Below are 14,523 nucleotides of genomic sequence, written 5' to 3'. Positions count from 1 at the left end.
TGGGTTCATTTCTCTTCTAGCTCTAGGCACTGGTGAGAAAGGAAAAGAATTCTAGTTCAAATAATTTTAATAAATATTCTTTAAGTTCCACTTAGATATTGGACACCATTCAGGGTATTTCACTTGCATTATCTTCCCTCAAAACACACTTGGGTGACAGAGAATATTGTTATCCCTATGATGAATACAGAAAGGTAATACAACCTGCCCAAAGTCAATGAGCTTGTCGAAGACTGCATTCAGGTGTCTTGACTCCTACATCAATTTTGCAAAATTTGAGTCTTGTTTTATGACAGAGAATATGATCTATCTTAGTGAATATTCCATATACCTTTCAAAAGAATGCATATTTTGTACTGTAAGGGGTAGTAGCCTATAAATTAAAATTAGGTTAAAGCAGTTGATAGTGTTTTTTAGACTACCTATAAATTTAGTTTTATGATGCTTTCTATTCTGGAGAGACAGTATAATTTTCAGCATGATTGTGGAATTATAAATTTGTCCCTTAAATTTCATTTTTTTTACTTTATGTTTTTTGAAGCTCTGTTATTAGGCACATAAATATTTATGACTATATGTAATCCAAAAGTTATGAAGTTGCCTCTACATTTTTGGTAATACCCCTTAGCTTGTAGTTTGCTTTGCCTGATATTAAGGTAGTCACACCAAAATTCTTACGCTTATTGTTTGTGTTATATATCTTTTGTTTACATTAACTATTTTTATATTAAAATGTACCTCTTATCAATAGGTTTTTGCTATCATATTGGTTTTGCTCTAATTTTTAACCCATCTTGATAATGCCTTAATAATAGTCATGTGTAGCCTATTAATATTTAATGTATTATTGCTGATAGAGTTAACTTTGGGCTTCCCTACCACTGTACTTTTTGCTTCTGTTTTTATGTATTTTGTTCCATTGTTCTTTTTATTTATTTCTTACAGATCATTTTAATAATTTTTGCATACTATTTTAATGTCACTATTGACTTTTTTGCCATGCTTCTTGAATTATTTTTTGTGATTTCTCTATATATTACCATATGAATCTATTTAGAAACAGTATTTGTCATTTAATATAATATGTAGTAAATTTGTGATTATATACTTCTCATTCTTGCTCTCTTTATTTTCTATATTATGCCTATCATTTTTATTAAATTTACATATATTATAAGCCTATAAGATAATAGCATAATATTTTCTTTAAACGTCCTGTAACTGTTAATGAATTGAAAGGCAATAAAATCATCCTTTGGTATCTGCTGAGAATTGGTTCTATGACCCTGTGAATACCAAAATCCACATATAAAATTGTGCTATGTCTGCATGTAACCAATGTACATCTTCCCTTATATTTTTAATCACATATAGATTACTTAAAATACCTAAGATAATGTCTATACTATATAAATAGTTGTTATGCTGTGTTGTTTAGGAAATAATGACAAGAAGAAAAAGTCTTTACATGTTTAGTATTGATGCAATTATGTTTTTCCTCTGGACGTTTTAAATCTGAGACTGGCAGAATCTACAGATCTGGAATGCTCAGATACAGTATTGACTCTACAGCTTTTAATATTTACCCCTCCTCTTTTACTTTTTATTTTACTTTTTTTTTGTTTTTAAGTATTTTCAAATCTTTTTATTTCTTTTTAAAGATCTGAATTTTCCCATGATTTTACTCCCCTTCAGCTTGGCATTCTCTCATTAGCGTATCAAGTAAATCTGAATTTCTGCTGGCAATGAATTCTCTTAATTTTACTTTATTTTAAAATGAGATGCTTTCAATTTTACTTTCATTCTAGAAGGATGTTTTTATCCTAAATAGGTTCTTTTCTTTCAGTACTTCAACAATGCTCAGTCGTTTTGGCCTCAGCAGTTCCTGAGTCTTCGGCCATTCACGTTGTTCCCCTGATATTTTTCTCCGGCTGTTTCCATGGTGTTCTCATTCAGAAGATTTCAAGATTTTCTCATTTGTGCTTGGGCAGTGTTCTCTTCATATTTATCTTGCTTGGAGCTCACTGAGCTTTTTGAATTTCTAAATTCATCTTTTGCCAAAATTGGGAAAGTTTTCCTCATTATTTCTTCATACATTGTTCTGCCTTACTTCACTTCACCTAGGACTACAGTTATAAGTATTTTAGACTTTTATTTTTTGCTTTTGTCCAAAAGTTCTCTGAGTTACTGCTCATCTTTTTCAATCTTTTTTACTTTCTATTCTTCACATTAGATAAATTTGTGCTGATATAACATTAAATGCATCGATTTTTCTGTAATCTGCATTCTGCTTTTAAGGAAATTTAGTTTTAATAAATTCTGATGTTTGTCTTTCAATTCTAGAATCTGCAGTTGCTTCTCTTTAGCAGTTTTTTTTTAATATTTCTTGAACATTTCCTTTTCTTCCACAAAGCAATCATATTTTTATTGAGCATATAGTTAAAACAGCTGTTTTAAAATCCTTTTCAACACCAAGTGCTTTCTGGGATGGATCTCAGTTGAATGTCTTTTTTTCTTGATCTTGTGTCCACATTTCTGATTCTCCATGTATCAAGTAAATCTGAATTGTTTTTAAGGTGCTCTGAATGTTATGTTGTGGAGACTTCGGATTTCATTATACTTCTTTGTGTTGATTTTTCTTATAAGATCATTAATTTAGTTGGAGTCAATTTGCAAATTTTGCATCTTATCTGGCAGCTTCTATTACAGTTGAGGTTTCTCATCTTGACCTGCACTGCTTGGAGTTTGCCCAGTGCACATGCAGTTTCAGGACTCAGCCAAATATATGTACAGCATTTGTAAGGAGAATTTGAAGATCATGTCTCTGGTTTTCTTATTTCCCTGATTTCACCCTTCTTATGAGTATCTGTGAGTCAATCTGAACTTTTCTCTGATTTGCTAGAATCAAAAGGCTGAGTTTTTTATTGAAATGATAAGAACTTTTATGGTGTCAACTTCAGTCTGCTCTTAGGATTAAAGCCACCAAAACTGAACATACCACCTTCTAGTTCTTTCTGACCCTAGAGAAACTTTGCAGTTGGTATAAAATTTTGTGAACTTTAAAAATATTTCAGTATTATAATACAGAATTGTACAGTATCATAATTTTATTGTATGTATAAATGTGTAATGTTTTATGATGATTAAATCTTTTCCCACATACTTTCAGACACGTGGCGAAATTTAACTTTTCCAAATTATAGTCTGGTACTTACAGAGTGATTTTACGGAAACCAAAATAGAATACATTTTCACCTTGGGTATTTAAATTAGCCAATGATATTACTAAATTTTATTAGAATGATGAATATTACAAAGCAAACTGAAAGTTTATGGAGCAGGTATTTCAGTATTCAGAAGGCTCCAATAGAAATTTCATCTGTGTAAAGACCAAAGATTTGTGATCTATGTTGGTGGTGACCTTAGAAGAAAAATCAAGGGAATAAATTATAGTGTCAAAATTACCTTTATAAGCAATGCTTTTGATGTCATAGGCCAATCTCTGCTTCCCTTTCTTCTTATAATTGTATCAGTTTCTCATTGTTAAAGAATTCCTCATCCTAAGCTACTCTATTATTTCTGGAATTTGTAGAAAGGTCAGTGAGTCTCAGGAGTTGTGATTACTTTTTCTAGCTGACATTTATTGATCTCATTACCTTCCTGCTCATATTTCAAAAACTTTTTTTCATTCTGTTACCATTTCAAAGATGACAGAAATGCTGCAGTGCTCACTGTATTAGAACTGTATGTAATTAAAATTTGTACACTATGTTTCATCACAATTTCACTGTCAGAACCACAGCATGTATTGTTTATAAATTAGATTGCTATAATTAGAATACACAACATGCATAAAATCAAGGATGTATTTATATTCTAACCTATATTTTATATCTTTTCATAAAAATGAATGTTGGAGAATCTTTGGACATAAAACATTTTGCTAGTACTGAATGGCTCACTTGACTACTCACAATTGCTAGTACTGGGTTACAAATGACTGCTTTTGAAAAGATTCCATTTTTGCAAAATCAGTTGTTTCTTATAAGAAATCTAAAGACAGGTACAAGAAGGAGATGTGAAAAAAGATGATTCAGTAAAAGTACACATAAACATCTTTCAAATGCCTTTAAAAAGACTGAATCATAATTAGATTTATCAAAAATGTCTGTATGTAAATCTAAATATTTAATTCCACATTTCTAGCTCAATTTCACTTGTCTATGTTAAAAAATAAACAATTTTAAAAAGGTGGTTAGTTTTTTAAAAGGTATGTTTGTATGAAAGAAGGTGTAGTTTCTTGTTTCTTGTTTAAGTCACAATTATATATCCTACATCCAGTTTTTCTTTTTGTCAAGAGACCATTCAAAAAAGATTAAAGAATTTTCTCTATGTAAGTTTAGATACACCTGTCATGAGGAATCAGAAATCAAATCTATGAAGCATTTCCTGGAAGTAATATTTCAGATGGAGTGATTTATAGAATACCCTAATTCATATTTTTAAAAATGTAATTACATGACCAAAATAATTGTTGAATTGTTCTGCTTTTATTTATATTTATTTTCTTAGTCTTACTAATTTATTCCTAAGGATGATTTATTTCTTTTTTCTCACTTTTAATTTGAGGGATAAAATCCAAAGAAGTATGGACTACCTCTTACCACCAGTTTGTGAATTTTAAGGACCAACTAAAACCAAGAATTTGTTCATATTTCTGGTAACCTCACTGTCAAATGCAAAGACATGTTGATCATTTTGTCTTCCCCATTAGGCTTACCAAAAATATTCTGAATTGAAATATTCATTAATCATAATATAATATGCTATTCCTGGGGGGAGAGTGAGTCTGGTACTTCCTGAAGAAGTACCATTTCTTTTCTTATAAAATATAAATTTTTACTATTTGTAATGACATATCTTATATGGAAAATACAGGTGATATTCAGAACTTCTCTTTATAATAATTTAATTCATCTAAGTGGGAAATAAACTAGTTGAAAAAGAAAATTAGTGTATTTTAATGATATCCACATTTTCAGATATGGTTCAGAGACCAGCTCTCTACTTGTCATCACAAGAAACTTTGTTTTTGTGGATATTATTATGGTAAGTCTGATTATTTGAAGTGAAATCAATAAAGTTTCTGAGTAACACTATAAGTTAGGTACCATATTAGCAGTAATAGAAATGAAGGAGGTAATGATACCAAGTACTGGGCTGGTCAGTTATAGATATTTTTTTATCTATTCCAAGAGGTTGAAAGGGGTAGTCCCATTAAAAAATCAATGAAATAGGCTCTTTGTTAATAAGAAGAAATTATTATATATCAGGCAATATAAAATCCAAGTCTCCTGACTCTGGGATAATATCTTCAAACTTCTTTGAATAAATTGTGAAAACTACTTTTCCTCATGCATGTTTAAGTTGATATCCAAAATTTTTCATCAAAACTTCAGTCATAGATAATATGATTTTAACATATTTCAAATATCGACATTTAAAAATATATCTCCAAATCTTTATCTCAGAAGTATCTAATGAAATAATCTAATGAAATATTTAAATGCTCAATATCATTTATTTTTTAGAAAGTACAGACATTTATGAGATAGAAGTGAATGTCTGTTATAGTCTGTGTTAGTCATGGTTCTCTGGGGATGAGGGGAGGGAATCTATCTATCTATCTATTTCTCTCTCTATATATATATCTATATACCTATCTATCTATATATATTATATTATTGTGTTGATTTTCTCTTTCTCTCTCCCTTCCTCTCCTTCTTACCCTTTCTCCCTGAAAGGGAGAGTTTAGAAAAGATTTATTTCCTGAATTGATTCACATGATTAACAGAAATCCCACTGTCTTGTCTCTAGAAAGAAGACTCAGGACCTGATTCCAACAGACCTGTTGAAAATAATCTCACTTTCTTAAGATCAACTGTGACAGGAATCATAATCTAATCCCAGGAGTGACTATACTATCATGTTTATAAAATTCCCCTGAACACAATGGAGTGGTTTGTACAGAGTGATTTGCACACCAGTAGGTGGGAATCGTGAGGCCATTTTAGAATTGTGCCAATTATACTAGCCTTTACTTTTATAATTTCCTTTTACTATTTATTGGGGTCTCTTATTTTTTTTCTAAAGAATTGGTACTTTGTGGAAAAACTCCAAATTTTAAAAATAATTTGAGTAGTAATTAGGATCAAGGGCACTTTTCTGGAGGCATCATTTAGATCCAAATCACAGCTCTTACTACTTATGTGATTTGAAGCAAGTTACTTCTTTTTGCCTCAATGTCCCCTCTGCAAAGTGGGGCTAATATTCCTACTTCTAAGGCTATTTTGATAATAAAGTGAATCAGTATAGCCCTCCGCCAAACCCTAGCATTTAGGAAGTATTAGCTATTGGTATTTATCTTTTAGTACTTACTTGGAAGATTCTTATTCTAGTTTGAAATCTGCTGGATTTCAATTATTCATTAAATTTATGTTTGGTTACCTAAACATAGTTACAAAGAATTTGTTATGCATTCACTATTATGTATGTCCTAATCTTATTAACATTTTATACTATTAATGTTAGCATACTTAATTAATTATCATATCAGTATTCTATCTTATATCTGTCCTCTGTGATAAGTGAAGTGAAGGATCCTGCAAAGTTGATCTGTGGAATGGAGAGGCAAAGAGGGCGTGATCTCCAGACATGAGAGAGGACCAGATGAGTTCTTGAAAGTGCCTACATATTGGTGTGACTAGAAATGAACAAGGAAGAAATGTAGAGTTAAGTTCAGAGGGAGATCTTGTTGGGCTTAATCTTGGCAAATGCTTTTGTTTTCACTCAGAGGAAGCTAAAAAACCATTAGAGATTTTAAAGTAGACATGACATTCTGACTTTTAAAAGAACAACTATGTTATTTTACATGATTACCCTAAGGCAGGGATGGAAGAAGCAAGCCCACAGAGTGGAGGGACCAGCGTGGTAGTTGTAGAGGAAATGATAATTAGATTATCCAGAATTAGTAGATTCTAGATATTCTTGAAGAGGAAATTGAGTATTTGTAGTTAGTTCTATGTAGTTGTGAGTAAAAGAGAATTCAATTATCCTTAAGATGTTTTTATCTGAGCAATTTGAAAAAAATAGTAAAATTACCATTTACTGAGCTGTGGGACTATGACAGAGAAAGATAAGGGGGAGATCAAGAGTTCTGTTTTGAACATTGAATTAAAGATGCCCCTAAGTCATGTAGTTCTAGTGTTAGGTAAGTGATTTGAATATATTCATTTAGAGTTCAGAAATAAGTCTTGGCTTGGAGATGTTAGAAATTATTCATGAGATTGTCAACATTTGAAGTCATGTGTCACAAGATCACCTAGGGAGTGGACAGAAGATCAAGAGAAGAGAACAAGGATAGAGCCCCAGGGCATGTCAATATTGCACACAGTGATGCAAGAAAAAAAGAAAGGGGATATATGCAGGAGTTATGTCTTTGAGCAAACAATAGTGGATGGTGTAAACTGAATGAGTAGAATGCCTGAGTTTGCATAAGAAAATTGGCAACTCATTTATTCTAATAGGGGAGAAAATAGAATATAATATTTGAGTCTAGAAATTTGTGCGTTAGTATAATGTAGCCAAAGAAAAATTTTCTTCTAGTATAAAATTTTGCCTCCTAAGGTATAGTAGTTAGGACAATAATTATTATTAGGCCCTACTCCTTTAAGTGGAATTAGAAGGAAATAAACCATGAGATAAAGTTCAAAGTTGTACTTTGAGTGCTGAGGGCTCAGTGGTGGTTTAGAGGCTAATGTGGAAGGTTATAGAGAAGGAACACGGGGTGAGGCCTGAACAACTGTTAGAATATAGGATGGCTGAGGGCATATATATTTTAAAGATAAAACTCTAAAACAAGAAAAAGAAAAAAAAGAAACCTCAAACTTTCCTCATTTCCTTATATCATTCACTATCACAAGATAGATTATTAGATTGTCATGCATTTGTCTAATGTTAACACATTTTGCTTATGAAAAAAAATGTATATATCAAATGTTTTCCATATAAATAAGTTATAAGAAATAGCATTCTGTGATAAGTTCAAAATCTGTTTTGGTGGATTGAATGAAAGTATATGAAAAAATATAATGGTATGAAGTTAGATTAAAAATTATTAATGTTATTATTAAAAAGTATAGGTGATTGTGGATAAACCCATCCCACCCCTACTCCCAGGTAAAAGAAAAGAAACATTGTTTCCTCAAAAGTAGGTGTGTGCAGAATATCATAAACAAGTTAGAGTGAAATGATTGATACTATATATCAAACAGATGCATATGACATTTTCTTCTTCCATTCATCTGTAGATAGTTGGGTTGCTTCCCCATCTTGGCTAATGTGAATAAGGCTGCAGTGGACATGGAGATGTAGGTGTATCTACAAGATCCTGATTTCAACTCTTTTGGGATTGCTGGCTCACATAGCAGTTCTGTTTCTAAATTTTTGAGGAACTTCCATATTGTCTGTGTTGTCTGCTGATTTCACACTGGAGTATTTGCTAAATAGAATGGTAGGGAGAAAAGCTCCCAGAGTATGAGGGAATAGGAGACTGTTGTTTGTGGCATATTCTCAGAGAAAATCAAGACCCCAGAGTTTTGCTAATTGTGCTCTGGAACTAGGCCTGCACATTCCTGATCTCCTTCATCCATTGAGAGATCATTTCTCCATTCAGTCTTGTAAATGGCACATTACAAAACTCATCAATTTTTCTTTTTAAAATTATTGTCCTTCCATGATTCACTTATTTTGCAATTAACTATTGGTACTTAGCACGCAGGAGACTTAGGCTTTTCTTTTTTCTAACCACAGAGGAATAGTAAACTAGACAAATCTCTGTTTCAGAGGAGCTTATGTTCTACATTTGAACTGCTCATGTCTTCAAATTCCAGGAGCACTAAGTAAAAATTTTGCTAGTGAATTCTGAAAGAAATGATGGTATGAATGCTTAGCAATTCTCCAACTCCCATTTTTTTTTCCTCTGTTGAGGAAGATGGTATATATACTCACCACTCAAAGGAGCTCACTCTTGTAGACCTGTGATTTCTTTATAGACAAACTTCATGCTCACCTGCCTGTACAGAGTCTTGGGAGGGTTGCCTATGTCTTGCTATAACTTTAGGTCTTGCAGGAAAATTGAAAACCAAAAGAGGGCTGCCTCTTTGGAAGATCAGCACAGATCTTCAGTAGTTGACGCTTGGTTCGTAGTTTTGTTTTAAAAATAATTTAAACATGACTTCAAAATTATATAGCCGAGTATATATGCATGGAGAAAAATGAAAAAAGAATAGTGACATGAGGAGTAAGTTAAGTGGTCTATATACAGTCAACACGTGAATATAGAATATCATCTCAAAGAGTACATGTAAAGAGTCAGATTCAAGGTGCCATTGCAAGGGACTATATATGGAGTAATAAAGCATATGGATGAGTTTAGAAGGAAAATTGGAAAAGCAATTGAATTGAATTAGATTTAAGGTGAGCAACTTAATGAGGAATTGTGTTTAGCTGAACAGAATATTAAAATGAGAATAATTTGAGAGGAGGGAAATTAAATATCATGATAAAAATTCGCATGCTTTATTTTTTTAAGAGAGAGTGAGAGAGGAGGGAGGGAGGGAGGGAGAAAGGGGGAGAGAGAGAGAGAATTTTTAATATTTATTTTTTAGTTCTCGGCGGACACAACATCTTTGTTGGTATGTGGTGCTGAGGATCAAACCCGGGCCGCACGCATGCCAGGCGTGCGCGCTACCGCTTGAGCCACATCCCCAGCCCATCGCATGCTTTATGATCTATCTCAAACCTGGCCAAAAACATTCTTACTCTGTTTTAAGATAATATCGACCTATTTGTTTCATTCTTAATCTTTGATTCAAATAATACTTTTTATAATTTCTTATGTTACAAAATCAACTAAAAGCCGATTTTACTCTTCTAAATCACATATACATATGTATAGTGATGATATTGCATAGACTGTAAATAAAATTACATTTTCTTATGCAGTTACAAAATAAGAAGGTTATATCATTGTCTTGGAAATGTCCACTGAATAATAAAAGTTTCTTTGGGGGTTTTAGAAATAGGCAAATCTAATGAAAAAGAAAAGATACATTGAAATGCAGAACATGTTCTTCTTGAAAAGATTGATGTATTAAATATTTATGCAAACACATTAAATTGGCAAGTGTATGAAAACATTATTACATATTCATCACCTTCACATTTCATCTTTTTGAAAAGAAGTTCTTTCCTATAAAACTAAAATAGATGACAATAAGTTTTCCCAAGTCACATCTTTCAAATTTCATAACACTGGATAGTTCTTCTTCAGAGTTTATATTAATTCACATAAATAAAAATATTAATGCTGAAACCAGAAAAAGCTAATAATTTATTCAAAATAGAAGAATTAAAGTGCTGTTTCACCATTGGCTTTTCTCCACAAAACCTAAACAAACTAGATCCTCCTAATATGAAAGATGCTCCCTAAGAATGAATGTTCACTTTGGGAAATAAATGACCTCTTTAGATCATGAAGTTTTTTAGCAAACAATTGATTTTATAACAAAATCTAAATGTCATAAGAGGATTAATGCATTTCCAAGCTACCCTAACTTCTCCTGAAGTATTATAAAATCTGATTGACTACAAAATTTTATGGTCTTTGTAAAGCATTACTTGAATTAAAATTTAAATCAACTTTAGCTCTCATTAAAAGCTGGAAATTTGACTTTATATATGCTTTAAAAATATTCATGTTCAATATAAACTGCCTTATTATGTTGATATAGTGTTATATATTCAAAATTTTCTTTCTTCCTTCTATACTACGTTTTTTAAAACATCAATAAATTTTTATTAAAATCAAGACTTTTTGAAAGAGGTACTTTAAAAATCATCAATCATGGAAATAATTTAAAAAATGTTTTACAGATTCTAAATTCTCTTGTGAAACAACACTAGCATATCTCCCAGTATCATGTGCATGTTTTAAAGATTTTGCCATTGACTTCCATGTCAAGTCCTGGGCATGATTAGCAATCTCATCTATTATTAAAATGGGACCTCTGAAAATTTAAGTCTAGGCAATTTTGTTGCCAGAGTTAGGTGTTTTGACTAATATGTAAGAAGAGATTAATCTCAAGCAAGGGATTCATATTCTCAAAGACAATGATTCTCACTTTTTACAAAGTCATGTCACATTTCAGAGCAGAAAAATGATGGTGCAGAAAGGATTTGAGAAAGGAATTTACCCCCTTTTTTGAGCCTTTGAACAGTGGACACTATATTAAATTAAAACATGGGGCAGAATAGAAAAAGAGTTGTCTTGGTCATTTTCACTTTCAAACTCATTAAGATAATGAGGGGAAAACTTTTCTTCTAAACCTCAACTTGAAATAGGTATCTCAGTGTCCAAATTAAAAGAACAAAGATAATACCTACAATAATACCAAAGCCTGTGCTAGAGTTTACTTACTTAAAAAATAATCTCCTGCACTGAAGGAAAATAGTATAAATTATATCAGCGACCTTCAAAAGTTAGCATGTAAAAGGTATCCTCTGGAAGAAAAAGAAGAGACATAAATCTGAGTCTCCAGAATCAGATGCTGAGCGAGAGAAGGATAAAAAACAAAAAGACTGTGAAAGTGAAAAAGAGCTAGACAAGGATCCAAATCAAAACACAAATCACCTAAGAAAAAGACTGGAAAGGATTCTGGATAATTCTGGCAGTGAACCAAGTGAAGCAGAATTTAAAAAGCACAAAAGAACCCCTATGGAACAACTGGATGGTGATCAACAAATTATCCCAAACATATGTTTACAGTATGATTTAAAGTCAGACTACTACATTTTTCTACTAATTTCATTCCCATTCCTCTGGTTTTCCTTTATCTCATTATTTATTTGTTTGTCATTACATGCATCACTATTTTATTCCACTCCACATTTATCTTTTTGCCTCATGTCCATTTTCCACAAGCTTTTCTCATTTGCATGCTTTCATCTTTCCTTTGAAAACTTTCTTTGATGTTTTAAATACTTTGCTTTTGTTGACTACTTTCCTCACATTGAGTCCCTATAATCTCTATTTTGATAGTTTGTTTATAGCATCAAAACTGTGGTGGATGGAGTAGCAAAGCCCTAGTGTGGACACTGATATAACTTAGCAATTTCAATTTTTAGTACAGTAAGGAAAATCCATAGCATTTGGTATGGAGGATGAAGAGAAAGAAAAAGGTCAGAGATGTGGCCCAACATTGCTGATTTCAAAATGAACTCGGATTTTTACTCTGGCTAAAATTGACCTCTTTTACAAACTAATGAAAACCTTTATTGCTTTGTGTGGCCAAACCAAGTCTAGGAATCTTTGGAGTCACTCTTCTCTGATATTCAAAGGCACATACAGTAACCCTGTCTCCTGCACCCTCCAAATCCTTCAGATGTGTGCTTCTCCTGATCACCGCTCCTTACTACATCATGTTGTGGCTGAATTCTCATCTCCTTCACTGTTTCTTGCCCTCTGTGCACTGCATTTTCCTTTTTATCCTGTCTCTCCCTGGCATGGAACAGACTCTGTTTATCCAATTCCTAAAGCACCATTCTGTGGAGGCTAAACTTTATGCAGAATGGGGGACTCAGGGTGGATATTGTTTTATTCAGCTTTTTTGCTGCTGTGACTTAAAGACCCAACAAGAACAATGTTATGGGAGGAAAAAGTTTATTTAGGGGCTCATGATTTTAGAGATCTCAGTCCATAGAAGGCCAGTTCCATTCCCTGGGGTTCCAGGTGAGACAGAACAGGCTGGTTTAAGAAGGGTAGAGGAAAGCAGCTCACATGATGATCAGGAAGCAGAGAAAGAGACTCTACTTGTCACATAAAAAATATACCCCAGTCACACTTACCTGGCTTCGGTTACTACAAAGTTAATCCATCAAGGGATTCACTCACTGATTGGGTTAAGACTCTTATAACCCAATCATTTCTCCTCTAAACCTTGGATTGTTTCACACAGAAGCTTTTGGGGGAAATTTCACATCCAAACCATAACAGATATTAACTTCGGAACATGTAGCATAGAATGGATAACTTGAAGGTAAAATTAGTCACTTTGTTTTGTCATACTCTCTTGGTCATGCCCTCCTTTGTCCTGCTTGTCAGTGGTGCCAGGTTGTTTTCTCCCTAGGGACTGTCTTTTGTGCCTCTTTCCCCCAATCAGAGACTTCAAGCATTTTCTTCAGTGATTAGGAAATATTCTAAAGTGTTGGTCATTTATTACAAGGAGTAATTTATTTCACTTTGTGTAACTACTCTGAATTAGTATTCCATAGCTACCCAAACAGCTTATTACAAAGTGGGCAGCTTTAAGTAGCAAAAATGTATTCTTCACAGTGACAGAAGTGAGAAATCAGAAATTAAGGTGTCAGCAATCCACTGCTCTTTTCAGAGACCCCAGGGCAGAGTGCTTTCTTTGTGTCTTCCCAGCTCCTATGGTTCCAGGCATTCCTTGGTGCCCTTAGCTAGTGACTTCATCACTGATTTCTGCCTCTGTCCATGGCCTATTCTCCATTCTTCTTTTGTCTCTTAGAAGGACATTTTATTGCATTTATGGCTCACTGAGGTGATCCAGAGTGATCCCATTTAAAGAGCCTCAACTTATCTGCACCCCATCTCCAGGAAATGTTCACATGTTCCAGGAATTAGGATTTAGGCAAGTGTTTGTGTGTAGGGGAATCATTCAACCCCACTATTCAATGTCAACAGTCAGGTTTTCTCAACTTTCACAAGAGACAGCCAATGAAAGTATGTTCCTTGTTTAATTTAAAGAATTAAAAAAAAAAACAACAAAACAAAAACCCAGTTCTTTCCCTCAGAATAATTACTCATCCCTTCAGGGCTTCTACAGTGCATTGCACTTAAATTTAAAAGAACATTTTTCATCTTATGAAAGACCTCTCTTGAAAATTGCTTGAAAAAAGAAACAATAAGAGAGATAAACAGGGAGCCTACATCCTGGGAACTAATCTTTACTCCACACACTTCAGATAGAGCCCTAATATCCAGAGTATACAAAGAACTCAAAAAATTAGACAATAAGATAACAAATAACCCAATCAACAAATGGGCCAAGGACCTGAACAGACACTTCTCAGAGGAGGACATACAATCAATCAATAAGTACATGAAAAAATGCTCACCATCTCTAGCAGTCAGAGAAATGCAAATCAAAACCACCCTAAGATACCATCTCACTCCAGTAAGATTGGCAGCCATTATGAAGTCAAACAACAATAAGTGCTAGAGAGGATGCGAGGAAAAGGGTACATTTGTTCATTGTTGGTGGGACTGCAAATTGGTGCAGCCAATTTGGAAAGCAGTATGGAGATTTCTTGGAAAGCTGGGAATGGAACCACCATTTGACCCAGCTATTCCCCTTCTCGGTCTATTCCCTAAAGACCTAA

Source organism: Spermophilus citellus (assembly GCF_964194105.1).
Source record: "Spermophilus citellus genome assembly, chromosome: 3".
Classification (NCBI taxonomy): Eukaryota; Metazoa; Chordata; class Mammalia; order Rodentia; family Sciuridae; genus Spermophilus; species Spermophilus citellus.
The sequence above is the reverse complement of the archived record's forward strand: the minus strand, read 5'-3'. Positions refer to the sequence as shown.